Source organism: Crinia signifera, chromosome 8, assembly GCF_055691185.1.
Source record: "Crinia signifera chromosome 8, ASM5569118v1, whole genome shotgun sequence".
Lineage (NCBI taxonomy): Eukaryota > Metazoa > Chordata > Amphibia > Anura > Myobatrachidae > Crinia > Crinia signifera.
Genome location: NC_139224.1, coordinates 37,562,513 through 37,578,012, shown reverse-complemented (window position 1 = coordinate 37,578,012; position 15,500 = coordinate 37,562,513).

Below are 15,500 nucleotides of genomic sequence, written 5' to 3'. Positions count from 1 at the left end.
CGATAGTAAGTACTTTTGCCACTACTGCTTTGACTGCAGTCATGTGATTGCAAATTACTGCTCATGTAGGCTTGTGCCAGCCACAAATCCATAAAATATAAGAAAAAAAAGCATTATTGTACTTTACAGTTTCATTACCTTTATTTATTAACACGTTATTATATAGTGCACAAATATTCCGCAGCGCTTTACAGAGTATATTTGAACATTCACATCAGACCCTGCCCCAGTGGAGCTTACAATCTATATTCCCTACCACATGTACATGCACACACACACAGACAATCTAGGCATACCTCCCAACTTCTGATTAAATGAAATAGGGACACTCGAGCATCCGAAAAGGGGGCGGGGCGTATGCAAATGAGGGTGCGGCTTATGCTAATTAGCCGCAACCTCATTTTCATACGAGAATAGACGCTGTGCGCATGCGCACAGCGTCTATTCTATTAGATTGGGGACAATGCCTGCCGCGGGTGGGACAACGGGACAGGACCCGAAATCGGGACTGTCCCGCTGTAATCGTGACAGTTGGGACGTATGATCTAGGGTTCATTTGTTAGGAGCCAATTAGCCTACCAGTATATTTTTGGATTGTGGGAGGAAACTGGAGTACCCGGAGGAAACCCACGCAAGCATGGGGAGCATATACAAACTCTGCACAGTTAGGGCCATGGTGGGAATCAAACCCATGACCCATACCCTCCAACATGACCCATTCCATTAGGTACAAAATGCTCTGTTCTTGGACTTCCCTGCCAGTGGCAGTTACAGAGGTTGGACTCCAGCACAGTCCAAAATTCAAAGAGTCACATCAACTGCCAGTGAGTCCAGGACAGTGACGTTTGGGGTGGAATTAGGTGTGACCCCCCACTTTGAATATTGGGCTGTGCTGCCGCCTCACCTGTGCAACTGCCTGGTAAGGTAGTCCAGAAACAGAGCATTTTGTACCTAATGGAATGGGTAATGTTGGAGAGTATGATGAACTCAGTGCTGCCTGTGAGGCAGTAATACTAACCATTACACCGTCCGTAATGCCCCCCCCTTATTATATAGATTCACCACAGCATGGCAATGCTCAGATACCGCATGATTGATCATGTACCCAGACCCTGAGGGCGGGAGATAGAGATAGAAGACTGCATCAGCTAGAGAGCGAGTGGATTCGTACATTAAATACAGGTAACCCAAGATGGTTAAGCGAATCACTGAATTAGGGTTTCTTTCTGTGAATCCCTTTATCTGAATAATACTAAAGTATCATCTATGTTTATCTACAGGGGATAGAAAGTGTTGGGAGTCAGGACATAGGGCCACCTCATTCAGACCTGTTTGCTACGCTGCGTATATTTCCACCCAGCGCACGAATCATGTCGTGTTCCCTAAGACATCCCTTCGCATGTGGCCCAAAGGGGGAGAAATCATACGATGGTCGTACACCACGAGTTACATTTGGGTGAGTTATTTTGTTTCTGTGCAGGATAAATACTGACTGCTTTATTTTTACACTACACTATAGATATCATTTTGAAATGCAAACCTCACCCAACTCTAACTCTATCTGCACATGTTACATCTGCCCCACCTGCAGTGCACATGGTTTTGTCCATTAAAGGAGTTTGCTTTTGTGAGTGAACCAGAATCAGGCCGTATGTACTTTTCTCTCACTGCCTAGGCAACAGCACCATCTATGGGTGTAAGACATTTTGGCATGCCCATATTCACATGTTTCCTTTAAAAAAAAAAAAAAAACATAAGTAGAGAGATGCTGAGACATGTTCACTAGGTATTATGTTGTGTAATTGTTATATTGCACTTTAATATTTTTAGCATATTTTCTATCCCCCTAGTGCAGGCATGTCCAAACTGTTGCCCTCCAGCTGTTGTGAAACTACACATCCCAGCATGCCTTGCCATAGTTTTAACATTCCCTAATAGCAAAAGTGTGGCAAGGCATGATGGGACTTCTAGTTTCACAACAGCTGGAAGGCCATAGTTTGGACATGCCTGCCCTAGTGTATAATATGAATACAAATCATTGTAAGATTCTTCTCAGATGTAGCAGTGCACACCCACGCTTCTAGGTGCCATGTTCACAATCTTTTTTCACAATCTCTCCATATATAGAACTAGACACGCCCTTTGGGTGAAGCATGACACGCCCCCTCAATGGGGCGCTGTGCAAAATTCTGCTACCAAATATAATCTCCCTGAAACTAGTTTTCAAATGTAGGCAAGTATGATTGTAATACACAGAAACAAATTGATGGGTGCCAGATATCAAATCATATAGCAGATCAGATAGGCTGTTATGCTCCACCCAAAGGGTGTGTCTAGTTCCATATCTGGAGAGATTGTGAACGTGGCCTATAGAAGCGTGGGGGTGTACTGCTACACCTGAGAGGAATCATGTAAAATTACTTATATCCAAATATAGATGATCCCCAAAGCAGTTAGTAAGAGCTACTATACTTGGTAAAGTGCTGGGAAATGGCGCTGATGATTCAATGTAAATGTATCTATTCTCTCATTCCTTTTTTCCCCAAAAATGTAACAGTGTAATGTGGGCCAGGTGACATGAGGGAGATTGCTAGACTAATGAGGGAGAGAGGGAGATTGCTGCTATTTCAGGGAGTCTCCTGCAGAATGCAGGAGGGTAGTCAACTATGATTATAATGTATTTTAGATACTTTCCTTTTATATGTAAAGCACGCTACTAAATCTGCATAATCATAAAAGGAGCCTATTTCATGTTTGTACAGTACACAAGGGCCAATGTTCATGCAATTATTGGCCGACTGCGCAAGGGCAAGATTAACAATGGGGCAGATGGATCTGCAGCTCCAGGCCTCCATATAAAAATAGGCCAGTCACCATGACATCACGATGATAACCAGACAGACGCCATACCCTCCAACATGACCCATTGCATTCGGTACACAATGCTCTGTTCCTGGACGTCCCTGGTAATGTATGATTGCCATCACCTGAGTTGAAACAACCTTCTCGTCAATTACCTAGCTCCCCCACAGGTGATGGCAATCATACATCACCAGGGAAGTCCAGGAGCAGAGCATTGTGTACCGAATGCAATGGGTCATGTTGGAGGGTATGAGACGCCAGTTGGCCATATGATTACCCATAAATCCAAAGTATTAATATTGCATCCCTATTTTACACATTTATTCAATTTCTATACTTGTATATATTTAAGGAGACATTGGGGCTTATAGTGTATGGGTTCTATATGGCATTGGCCTCACCTCCTCCACTTCTCATAATAGGCCTTTGATCATTTTCAGCTCCGGGCCCATTAGGCCCTTATTCCGGCCCTGGCACCATGGTGTTGCTGCAGTCCCACTCGCAATGAGGATTTAGTGGATAAGTGATTGACAGGAAGTGACCATTTGGGATTTTTAAATAGGAATTTACGTGGAGTGTGTCATTGCCGTGCAGAGGCGTACCTAGTTATTCCTAGGCCCCATACGAAAAGTTTGTAAGGGCCCGTTATTTAGCAACTGATGGTGATAAATGTATGTAAAACATATTACTTAAACAGCAAATATGGGCCCCCTTCAGCTCTAAGCCCCATAGCAGTTGCACCCCTTGGACCTATGGTAGTTACGCCCTTGTTGCCGTGTTTAGGAGTAACCTTAGAGCAATTTAGTCATACTTGACTTGCCTACCTGACCCTCTCCATGAGGGAGAAAATGCTCGGTCCCTGGACTTCCCTGGTAATGTATGATTGCCATCACCTGCGGTGAAACACCGTTCTTATCAATTAATTAGCTCCCCACAGGTGATGGCAATCATACATTACCAGGGACGTCCAGGAACAGAGCATTTTCTCCCTGAAGGAGAGGACCAGCAGTGGCGTAACTATAAATTTTGCTCCCCCAAGCCAAAAAAGTTGTGGTGCCAAGGATTGGGGGCGGCCATAGATGGACTACCTCATACATACATAGATACACTGCCTCCATCATACATACAGTACATACATACAATACATACAGTACATACATCCATACAATGCCTCCCTCATACATACAGTACATACATATACTGCCTCCCTATTACATACATACATACATACATACATTCATACAACCATTCATACATACACTGCACCCTCATACATACATATGTCCCCAAAATGACATCCATAAATATATCCCCAATACATTACTAATAATAGTAAAATACCACTGACGCTGGGTGGAGGGCCCGCCAGCAGCAGGAGCAACACTGCTGAGACCAGCAGCAGGTGTTTTCCGAGTCCAGGGACAGAGAAGAGGCAGCAGCAGCTCTGCCTCTGGGATTGCAGGCTCAGTGCTGGCGCCGTTATGACACTGGAGGGAGGAGGCGGGGCTCAATGCCGCAGCGTGGAAAGTAAAGGGACTTCCACTGCTGCTGTCCCCGCCCTCTTATTCTGTGCAATGCAATAGGCTCTGTATACAGAGCAGCCTATGGGAGCCGGCGACAGCACCACGTCTTGACATGCGCCGCCGCTGGGCATCTCCCTGTCCTTGCTGCTGCTGCACCATCGATCTCAGCCTTTCATTTTTCAGTGCGCCAGGCGCCCAGCGTAGGCGGCTCCCCCAAGCAGCCGTGGGAGCTGCCACATTATAGCTACGCCACTGAGGACCAGATAGGCAACCCTGAATTTAGTAAAGTCATGGCCAACTCATTAATGCATTCTGCTGTACAACCACAAGAGGTCATGCATGTATAAAGATTTAATGCAGGCTGCCTAGCATAGTAACACCTGGGGCGAAATGTAATAGGGTGCGAATTTGCACGTTTTCCTAAAGGATGCGAATTGACCTATCTAAAAAACGCACATTAAAAATCGCATCCAGATGTTTTCCTATAGAAAACATAAAAATCGCAAATGTAATCATGTCTGTTTGTTTTGCGATTTTTGTAATTTTAAGGATGCGGATTGAAAATTTGCACCCTTAAAATGACAAAATTCGCAAAACAAATAGATCATGTCCAGGCTGGCGAGTTTGACAGAACCATGCATAGATCAGTGAGATCTGTGCATGGTTCTGTCCAAAAAAATTTGTTAAAGTGAAAATGTAACAAGCCCCGGGCTCATTGAGCTGGTCCTGGTTCCAAAAATATAGGGGACAAATATACTGGGGGTCCTCCGTATTTTGGAACCAACATTGGGCTCCAACTGCCAGGGGTGTCATGCCACACCCAGAGGACACTTTTTAAACAAGGTCCCCCCGACCTTGAGCACCGTGGCTGGTCAGCCCTGGACTGGGTCCGTGGGGGAGTCAGAACCCCCCATTATAGGTGGGTCCCCTGTCCAGGGCTGTCCCCAGCACCCCAGAGCGGTGGACGCTGGGCTGATAGGTGTAAAATTACAATACTAAACATTGCTTTTTACATTCAATTTACAACAGGCTTGCCTACCCCCCTGGAATTGGTGGGAGGCTCCCGAAAATCTGGTCGTCCCCCCCCCCGGGAAGGTGAGAAATCCTCCCGCATTGCCCACGCAGACCCCGCACCCCCCTTCCATGCTGTGCTAAAATACCCGGTTTTCGCGGGTCCACAGCAAGGGGCGGGGCTAAAATGATGCAAATCACGTCATTTTAGCCCCTCCCCAGTTCGAATGCGAATTGCTTTCTTTGACTGCCATGGGGGCGGGCTTGTGACGTCAGCCTCTCCCCGCCCCCCTGACATTATTGGGTCTCCTCTCTGGGCTTCTCCCGGAGAGGACAACAGAAAAGTCGTCAAGTATGATTTACAAGTACCAGCAGGCCTCCCACCAATGCTGGGATTTGGCAAACCAAAAGTCCCAGCATGCAGGGCATTAATGGGCCCCCTTAGACTTGTAGTTCACCTGTAAAAAGAATATTAATATAAAGAAACACACACCAAGAAAAGTATATCCTTTTACACCAATATACATTATCCTTCACCCAGCTCACCCTGCTGTCAGTGCTTGTTGAGCTGGGGCAGAGGATCACCGCTGGAGCAAGGATTGGTAATGTATATTGGTGTAAAAGTAATGTAATAAAGATATACTTTCCTTGGTGATAATAATGGGGCTAATAATGCTTAGGAGGGGGGACCCCAAGACGTTTTCCTTTACTAAATACCGCACACTTCCATGTCTAAAAATCGCACATTTTTGTTACCAAAAAAAAAACCGCACTAAATTGCATGCGAATTTGTCTAAAAAAATGCACCCTACTACATTTTTGGCCGAAATCGATCCGAATGGATGGACCTCTCCTGCATTTTTGCTCGCCGGGGGGACGAGATAGGGATGTCCTCTCTGCCCTGTCTTGTTCACCCTTGCGATCAAACCACTGGCCTGTATTCTTAGACACCATCCACAAATAAAAGGGTTCAAAGTAGGTGAAGATAGAAACGGGTGGACTTGGACATCACGCAGCGAAGCCTGTTATACACAAGGGCCTGATGCACTGCACTGCGTCAGGTCCTTGTACACTACAGTACTGTAACACACACAGCCGGCCATGCATATAGAATCCTATATACAGATTCTATATGCAATTAAATGAAATTCCTGGGGGTATTGGACGGTCACGCTGCAGAGACACAGCCGGGCATGCAAATAGATTCACATGCATGCCCTGCTGTGTCTCGGTATTTTAAACTGGCTTGTTCATACTTTACTATCCCAGTGGCTATATAGGGAGAATAAAAATAGTGCCTGAAGCATGGCTGGCATAGCGAGGGGATGTGGTACACCTATTGAGTGTCCATGTCGACCTATGTAGACAAAGACAGCAAAAAAGAGAAAAACTCACGTTGACCCCTTCCCATATCAACCTTTTTCATGAGGACAGTTTGCTTGTGTCAACCTTTTGACCACTGCGACTTAAGACATGTTGAGCTTTTCGATGTGTTGACCTTTTGACTCCCAACCAATAGTGGACGACCTTTTGACTGTCAACCTAGACACTGTCAACTTAACAACCCATACCCACAGGACCAGGGGGTTAAATTCCTAGGGCCATACCAAGAAGTTCTAACAACACTCCTGGGTTAGTGGGTAGTAAAGGTTTAAACCAGGCATGTTCAAACTGTGGCCCTCCAGCTGTTGAGAAACTACACATCCCAGCATGCCTTGCCATAGTTTTAGCAAAACCATGGCAAGGCATGATGGGACTTTCACAACAGCTGGAGGGCCAAAGGTTGGACATGCCTGGTTTAACCCCAGGGGCATAACTAACTATACCCGCGGTCTGCGTCTCGCCCGGCTCTCTGTCGGGACCTTCCTGACCGTCACGGTCCCGGCCGGCTCCTGCTGCTACAATGAAAGCGGACTCTTAGAAAATGGCTGCCCCCATACTGCAGACAGAAAACTGTCTGCAGTATGGGGGCAGCCATTTTCTAATTGTCAGTTTTCATTGCAGCAGGAGCCGGCCGGGACCGTGACGGTCAGGCAGGTCCCGGCAGAGAGCCGGGCGAGACGCAGACCGCGGGTAACTATAGCCCCGCAGCCCCCCCGGCGGCGCCCCCAATTTCTCTGTGCCCCCCCGCCACCGCGGGGGCTGCGGAGCTATAGTTACGCCACTGTTTAACCCCTTCACTGGTAATGGCGAGAATTTTCCAGGCTATGTTTAGCGCCTGGGCAGCACTGCTGAGTTCATTGCTGAACTCAGCTGGCTTCAGCGCTGCCTGACTCCCTCTCCACCGCCGTGCCTCCGGCTAACCCCGCCCCCTCGGCTGTTGTATTACAGCCTGCGGTGCCGGCTTATGACAAGCCGGGTTGCCGCATGTAGAGACAGGGCGCAGGGCCGGGCAACGGCTGATTGGCGGTTCAGCTGCGCTGCCTGGACTCGGGGACACAGCGGTAGGGTTTTTTTAGGGAGCGCTCCCCAGAAAAAACTTGCCCAGTGGGGAGTGCTCCCTAAAAAAAAAACAACCACTGAAGGGGTTAAATCATTTTCTATGTGGCACTTCTGGTATCAGCAAGCTTCAGCAGAACACGCTGCCTGCACACATACATGTTTGTTTGAGATAAGCCTTTCATCACTTGATAAATGGACCCATGAATGAACCTCCTAAAGTATGTATAGTTTGGCTATTTCTTTTCCATTTCCGTGTAACCACTAGATGTCAGGAGCTATCTGTTTAATGGACAGAACTGCCCAGCTACTCCAAAGTATTAAAAGACATTTGGATTCAGAAGTGGAAGCAGTTGCATTAGCTACTGATATTTTTGTGGCTGCGGTAATCTGCTCATGCTGGTTTCCCCCTTCCCATTTTTAGACAACGATATGTGTAAATTATTGCCACTGATTCTGAATTGCGCACAAATCCCAATGCAGCATAATCTTGCGATGTTTTTGCACATTGCACATGCGTCATCCTTGGTGTACATACTCAGCTAAGAGCATCTAGGAGCCAGGTGCATTTGGTGGCTTCTCACCGATGACTGAACGTACGTTACTTGGTGGCAATGGGGCATTTGCATAAAGAAGCATTCCATTGGTGTAAACAGACTTCTGAGTTGCATGTATGCAAAGTTCATGCCATTTTCAGTCCCATCTTCTGCCCAAGCAGTGCCCATATACTACTAGTGATGCCTGGGGCTGGTGGCTGTGCTGCCACATAGATGCACCTGACTCAGAATACGGGTCTACCTACTGTATATTCGCTGTAAGTAGACCGAGTTGCAACCACATTACTTGTGACTCAGAATCAGGCCCTGGATGAGTGAAATTCTGTGTTTAATGCACCAGCAGTGCTGGGAGGAACAGTGCAAGGGAGATAGGAACTTACCTACTTTTTTTATCTCCTCTCCGGGAGGTCTACAATGAAGGATTGGGGGTAATATGACCCAATTCACATAATTTTAGCCCCCTCCCCGAAGAGCCACAAATTGCGGCATTTGAATGGCTTAGAGGTGGAGATGCAGGAGGTCTGGGGGCATGTGGGACGCTTGCCCACTTTTATGTGGAGCCTGGAAGGGGACCCAATTTTCTGGAATGGAATGTATTGTATTCTGGAGCTTGATGCATATGAGATAATTAGTCAAAATACAGAAATCAGCGTTCTCGGAGGCTTTTTATAATTGCTGCATTTTTAAAAAGTATATTTATTAAGGTTTCCAGGCTTTAGATAGACAATTACTAGGTCAACAAAAAAAAGGTTGACAACAAAGGTCGACAGGGTGGAAAGGTTGACATGTCGACATGGTCAAAAAGTCAACCTGAAAAAGGTCATCAAAGGTCAATATGAGTTTTCTAAGGTTGTCATGAGTTTTTCATGATTTTTTTTGTAAGAAACCAACTTGTTCATACTTTACCATCCATGTGGGCATATAGTTAGATACTTTACCATCCACGTGGGCATATAGTTAGATAGTTTACCATCTACATGGGCATAAAGTTAGATACTTTACCATCTACATGGGCATAGAGTTAGATACTTTATCATCCATGTGGGAATATAGTTAGATACTTTACCATCTACATGGGCATAGAGTTAGATACTTTATCATCCATGTGGGAATATAGTTAGATACTTTACCATCTACATGGGCATAGAGTTAGATACTTTACCATCTACATGGGCATAGAGTTAGATACTTTACAATCTACGGGCAGGGCCGTCTTAACATTGATGAGGGCCCCTGGGCAAACTAATTCACAAATTGTTTGGCCGGGAGCCCGAAGTGCTGGTACTGCTGCAACCTACCATGTCTTTCTGCAGCAGTCCAGCACAGCGTCAGTCCCCGGCTCCCGCCACAAGCCATGTGCGCTGCGGTAGGGCTACTCATCACTAGGGTGAGTGATTGGCTGAGTCCCCCCGCAGGGCACCTCGGGAGCTGTAGTCTCACAGCTCATGCTGCCGGAAGAGCAGCCAGCGGTGTGGGAAACTACAGCGTCCGGAAAGGACACTACAAGGGAGGGTATGCGCCCGAACCCCACCGCCCAGATCCCGGGAAAGATGGCCCTGTTTATGGGGGCATAGAGTTAGATACTTTTCCATTTACGGCGGCATAGAGTTAGATACTTTACCATGTATGTGGGCATAGAGTAAGATACTTTGCCATCAACGTGGGCATAGATTTAGATTATAACTCTATGCCCAATGTCTCAAATGTTTCATATTTTTAAATTTGCAAGAGTGACAGAAAGTTGCTAGCTGATCTGATAGAAAGGACTTCGGGCTTCCCTCTGCCACAATCACGCCTTTCACCCCAGGGTTAGTCATGGCTTCCCCCTGGGCAGGGGTATCTTTAGAGAGGAGGAGGCCATGTGCAGCCTCCTTGGCCACGCCCCCTCCTCTCTGCCTGAAATGGTGATGGGAGCAGTAGGGTCTGAGCACTTCCGCTGCGATGTGGTGTCTAAGCACCAGAGCGCTCAGCCTCCACTGCACATGCGCAGATCGCAGGAAAAATTACCTCTGTGCCATGTTTTTGGTGATTTCTACAGCGCCTCTGCTGTGGACTCTGGGGAGTAAGTATTACCAAAATGGGTGATCTCAGGGGCCCTTGTGCCCCTATTATAGATACGCCACTACCCCTGGTGAACAGATTGTTAAGCTCCCCCCCAGCAGGAGGGTGCCTGGGGTGTTTTCGGAAGAATGGGAAGGATCTCATTGTGCAGCAAAAATACTTTTCCTTTGATGATAATGTCTCTGAGGCCCCACAGTCTGATTTCTGTCTTACCGTCACAGTTTCTCATCCCAACACTTCAGAGCAATGTCGGCTTTTTCCATGTCAATTTTTTGCCTGTGTTGACTTTTTGTCAGTGTCGACCTGTTGACTGTGTCCACCTGTTGACTGGTGAACTGTTATTGACTGTCCATATTGGCATTGTCTGTGGGCCATCCGGATCACTAATAAACCCTTGCGTTTAAATTATATCCTGCAAGTCCAAAGATCGTCTTAAGACCCATACACACTAGGGGCTGGATGCACTAACATCCGCGCCCCCACTTTGCCGCACATCGCCGGCTACCGCAGAGATAATTATCGCATTAATGCATATGCACTAACATATGCGATAATTATTGTATAGGACAGCTCTTGCATTATGAGCTGTCCTTCGCATTGCGCCAGTGATGTGCAGCAGGTTCCTGGTGGCTCTACAGCGGCTACCCCTCCCTCCCTTACCCAGCAGCTGCTGATGAGGCTGGTCACTGGGGCTATGGGGCTGGCTCTCCTCCTCCTCTTCCCTGCACCCGGAAGAGGATGCACAGTGCCGGGAGGAGGAGGTCAATAGTCCGGGCAGCACAGCACTGTGCTGCCCGGACAAAGGTGAGAGGGGTTGGCAGGGGTCCATGGGGGGTCGGCGGGCGTCGGTGTGGGGTGGCGCTTCTATGGGGTATCGTCAGCTTGTTCTGGCGATACCCAACGCAAGTAAAAAAACGTTTTGCGGGTTTTCCTGCATAGGAAAATGCAGTAAAAACCCCAATAACAGGATATTTACCGCATTTTTAGTTTAGTGTATCCCGCCTTGGTGATATTGTGAACAACATTCCTCAGAATGGGCTTTCTGAGCGATATTGTACAGTCCATATTGTTAACGGTGCACGCTTCCACGCATCATTATGGAGCCCCTCCCTCATCCTGCAGGTCCACACGAGGGAGGACCATGTTAACGACGGACATGCTGCAGCTGACCGTCTCTCCCCCCTGCCACCACTCTCTCCAATGTATATGCTGCCGCCATTATCAGTGTCTGCAGGGAAAGGGAATGGCTAGTGTTAGGGGGCTTTACGTATTTTGCGCTTCATGTAAAAGTCTCACAGATAGAACTGTAGAATGACAGAAATATCCAGAAGAGTTAATTGTCTGGCAAAAGAAACTTAAATGGACAAAATTCCTTCTGATGCAAGATAGCTGCTTGTCCAGAAACTGAGGATCGGATGGCACTTTTAGATTTTGCAATTTGTATATATGAAGTTTAAAAATAAATGATTAATATGCCAAAACACATATCACTGTCATTTAAAGAAAACATCCTTTTTGCAAAACACATCCAGTTTCTCGTATATGCGATTTTTCCCCTTTTTTTTTTCTTCGCAGCAGGAAAAGTTTGATGGGTCCCCCGAGGATTCCTTCATTTTACAATATGTTTTCAGGTTAAAAAGCCACGTACCACAATCATTTTTAATTGTAAAATCGCATATTTTGAGAACATTCCTTGGCATGGCAAAACATCTATTCTTCCATAATGTTTGTATAAAGGTCTGACTTCTAAAAGTGTCCTCAATATATGTGCAGAAATGTGGAATCTGAAAAACCGCCATACTTTTGTTTTTGTCTAGATTTTATTTCAATGGTATTATTTACTTTACCATCTACATGGGTATAGAGTTAGATACTTTACCATCCACATGGGCATATAGTTAGATAGTTTACCATCTACAGTACATGGGCATAAAGTTAGATACTTTAGCATCTACATGGGCATAAAGTTAGATACTTTACTATCCACGTGGGCATAGAGAAAGATACTTTACCTTCTACGTGGACATAAAGTTAGATACTTTACCATCTACATGGGCATAGAGTTAGATACTTTACCTGGCTTAGCATAAGAATCAGCATATTAGGGATAAAAATTAATAAAACACATTGTGCACTGAGAGATGAAATAACACTGTAAAAAAACCTTTAGAGTATCATAGCATAATTAGGGATATCTCACTCCCCATAAGGTAAAACTACCAAAAGGTTTAAAATTGATGACAGTTAGTCTATAAAATTGTAGATTACCAGAGGCATACCTAGATATTTTTGGGCCCCATAGCAAAAGTTCATAAGGGCCCCCTATTTAGCAACTGATGGTGATAATTTTATGTAAAACATATTACTTAGACAGCACAGGTGGGCCCCCTTCAGCTCTGGGCCCCGTAGCAGCTGCACCCCTTGCACCTATGGTATAGTAGTTACGCCCTTGTAGATTACAAAACAAAAACTAAAAAGTGAATATCTGTCTATAGCAGGGTTGCCGACTTTTTTAATCTTCTCTCCGGGAGAAGCCCGGAGAGGAGACGTTCTTCAGGAGTTCGGGGGTGGGGCTTGAGTGTGACATCATTAAGCCCCGCCCCCATGGTGGGAAAGTTACCAGATTTGCCAATCTCTGTGGAGGGGGCGGGGCTAAAATGACACGATTATGACACTTTAGCCCGACCCCCTCACCGGAGATCAGCAATTCGGCATATCAGGAGGTTATTTAAACGGCACGGTCAGGGGGGGGGGGGGGGGGAGCGGGGGTCCACCAGAAACCAGGAGGGTTACCCACCTTTCTGGGGGACGAGGAGGGGACCTGATCTTCTGGACCCTTCCGGCCATTCCGGGAGGGTAGGCAACCCTGGTCTATAGGATATTCGCCACACTATATAAAATCAACTCCATGCCGACGTGGATAGTGGGGGTATGAAAAGGTCGGAGGAGAGGACGCGTACCGCCGCCCCTCGCAGGCTCGCTGCGCTCGCCACGCTTCGGGTTGGCATTGATCGTGGCGTGGCGTTAACAATGGGGGGGCATTTGACCCATGTATACAATGAAAATTGGGGTCTGGGGGGCATTTAACATTGGGCCCAATGTAAAATCGGGTCTCAGGGACCATTTAACATTGGGCACAATGTAAAAATCGGGTCGGTCGCGTCACATCGCATGCAATGCGACCGATTTTTCAGACCCGATGGCATACAATTGAAATCGTGGGCGCCGTGCTAGGAAACAAGTACCGTATACTGTTTAAGAAGCACACATAAATTAAATAAATGAAATCAACAACAGTATATAAATATTCTATGTCATAAATATATAAATGAATATGATATCTGGCCTAACCTCAGCATGCTGCACACTGTATTATCTAATGAGGTCTGGGGCACTGCAAACCCTATCATAATAGTTATATTAAACTGGTCACATTCTCATGCACAGTAAATACACTTCCATATTAATGAATAATTCACTGAAAATAATAGCATATGGTAAAATTGCAAATCATTGTAGAGAATAAGATTTTGTACTGTGCAAAACACAGTACAAAATCATACCTCCCAACTTTGAGGAGGGATGCCTGAAATGTTGGAAGCATGGCCTAGCGACAGGGTGGCGTGGACTATACCCGCAAGACCATGCCCCTGTTTTCACAGCTTCCAACTGCCCCCCCCCCCCCCCCCACCGCGGGACACTGCCGGCCCCGGGCGGGACGCGGGAACTTCCCCAAATAATGGGACGTTCCCGTGGAAAGCATGACAGGTGGGAAGTATGCAAAATACCCCCCTCCCTCTGCCTCCTGGAGCTGGCTGCCCTCTCCCAGATAGAGCAGCCTCAAAGTCGGCAACCCTGGGCAATATCCCATATATATCAGTGAAGAGTACATTATCCTTAATGTAATTTGTTTTAATCACATGACTCTGGTGAAGTCTATTCAGTTTTCTAATAGGCTATGTTATGATTCTTTGCTCCACCCAACATGTTTCCTTTGCAGAATTGTTAATACTTAACAGAATCCAATGAATCAGCTAGCAGTTTCCTGACACACATTATATTGTAAATATCTTACTGTACAGCCATTTTAGTATGGCTTGTTCACACGAAAAACAGTAAAAATAAAATTTTAATGAAACAAGAAAAGAAGTCGTAAACAGTAATACGAGACTGTCCAACATGCTGGCTCGCTGCTCGGCAAATATCATTGTTTAATAATCAAAACCGTTCTCGTAATAAATATTTTGCAAAGGACAAGAGGTTGGTTCGCTAACAACCTCATCAGTGTTTCAGCAATAATAGGCATAGTATTTACAAAATACTCTTATGGTCTGGACTTACTGTTGTCGTAAGAATTGAAATGGTTACATATTAATAGATTTTATATGCCTGACATGCAACAGTAAATATTATAGAGCTATTCCAGGCCCCTTTCCTCTTGGCAACTGCATTCAGGCTTTGAAGCAGATTACTATATAACTTGATCACACAACTGGCAACTGGGAGATACCATCTGATAACTGCATTAAGGGGGGGGGGGGGGGGGGGCGCGAAGCAATACCTACCTGTATTCACTTGTCCAGATTACTGCTGTCAATCAGTCTAGAATTCATTATTTCTTATATTTCTATAATTGATTCTTTATAATAATTGGATGGACCTGAGGTAAAAATAATAAACAAAAAAACCCTACTCAATCTTGTAATTGTATTTTTTCAGTTTAACTTTACCAATTATATGAATTATTAAAGTGCTAACATATCACTAGAGACAGGATTATATGCAACATAAAAAGGTTGAAATATGCATGAAAAATACTTAAAATATTCATAACAGTGTTATAATATGCTTCATTAAATAACAAAAATAAGTATTTTATTTATTTATTTATTTAAAAATCAGCATTCAATTAGTAAGCAGTAGAATAACATATTGATAATTAACAATTATTTAACATTTTGTTACTCTTGAAAACGTAAACAATCAGGTAGTGTTCCAAATGTTTGGTAGTAAGATTGTGTCTTCTTCGATCACTCAAAATATTTTT